Source organism: Artemia sp. Qi Xiang Cuo, chromosome 6 (genome assembly GCF_049724085.1).
Source record: "Artemia sp. Qi Xiang Cuo chromosome 6, ASM4972408v1, whole genome shotgun sequence".
NCBI lineage: Eukaryota > Metazoa > Arthropoda > Branchiopoda > Anostraca > Artemiidae > Artemia > Artemia sp. Qi Xiang Cuo.
This window is the reverse complement of record NC_142799.1, coordinates 49,748,035-49,749,695: the sequence shown is the minus strand read 5'-3', so window position 1 is coordinate 49,749,695 and position 1,661 is coordinate 49,748,035.

The following is a 1,661-nucleotide window of genomic DNA, read 5'->3' as shown; positions in this document are numbered from 1 at the left end:
AGTATACAGACATTTTCAGGGGAGATTTTTCCTGGTAGTGGGGGGGTGGCGGGGTAAGGGGTTATGTGGGAGGATCTTTCCATGAAGGAAGTTTTCATGGGGGAAGGGACATTGCTATGAAGGGGACGCCGGACTTCCCACCATTATTTAAAAAAAGATCATAAATTTAATAAAAAAAAACAAGTATTTCAACTGCAACAGCAGCAACATCGAAACTTTAAACGAACAGAAAATATTACATATATAATTGGGTTCACCCCTTAGTCAATACCTCGCTCTTTAAGCCAAAGATTTTTTAGTACTTTCATAAGAGCTATTTATTCTAATTAACGGCCTTTGTGATTAACCGGTCATTTCTAAAGAATTGGAACAAAATTTGAACATTCGCTTAAAGAGCAAGGTATTGACTAGGGGGCGAACCCCCTAATAAATGTATTAAAAATATATGACCGCATATGAGCATCATACCAGCTTCCATCAAATATATTAATTATACCTAATGACTTCATCTTCTTCCTCTTGGAGATGCCATTTAATTCATCCTCTGTCCGTTTTTCTTTTCTTTTGTCCCAGTTTAAAACAGCGTAGACTTTTATTTCTTGCAACACCTTTCATGTTTTAAGCTTTTCTGATTTTTATTAGCATCACTTTAGCAGTTTTACGACAAAAAAAAGCACAAAATAGGTATAATTTTCAGATGTTTAGTTATAGTCATTTTACAAATAAGATATTATCAATTTAGTTTTCAATGAACAAATACAAAAAGAATTCAAGGAAAAACTGAAACGGAATCATCTATAACAACAATTGAAAACATTAGATAGCTTACAGAAGCAAATTTGAAAATGTTTACCTGCACAAGTTTATTGACAAGAAATTTGTTTTATAATTTTAGTGTTTGTAAAAATTAGTATTTCTTCATCTTTCTTGACTAATATATTTTAATGAAAGTAAAGAGCAACATTGAAACTTACTAAAAACACAAACTTATCTACATATACTCCCTCGACCCCTCAGTTTGTAACTACAGTCGTTTTACATATTGACAGACTTTCAGTTTATTAACAAAAAAAAATATTATTCAAAGAAAATGTGAACCAGGAAGTTCTTTCAAATTCAAAGCAGTGCAAAACAAACTGTACCTTTTTATTATGTTGCTATTAAGTAAAAAGCATCGACTCTTTAACCGCTGAGAAAAAAAAATCACTTTAGTCTAAAGAGTTAGCGTGAAGGATGGGCATCCTTCCTAATATATTAGCTTATTCTGGTTGTTTTTTAGTTTTAATGAAGCTCTTAACAGTCATTTTGAACAAAAACTATTTATTTTTTATTAATTTGTATGGATGTTTTTGATCATCTTAAAAGTAATCTAAATACTAGGGGAGCTACTAACCTCCCCCAGATACCATATCAAGGAATAACTCACATACGTTTCCTTTACACATTCAATCAGAAGTTTCAAAATATTAGGTAAGAAGTCTCTTTATGTTTGAGTTTCGCATGAAAAGGGAGGAGGGCATGAAAAGGGGAGAGGGGAAGTATGTGAAGAGGAGAGATAGGTAGTACGCAAAAGAAGTTGACATTTTGAATGAACGAATAACTTTTATTTCTCATTATAAACAGCAAACATTTGTACACTTTAGTATAAAGAAAAAGGAACA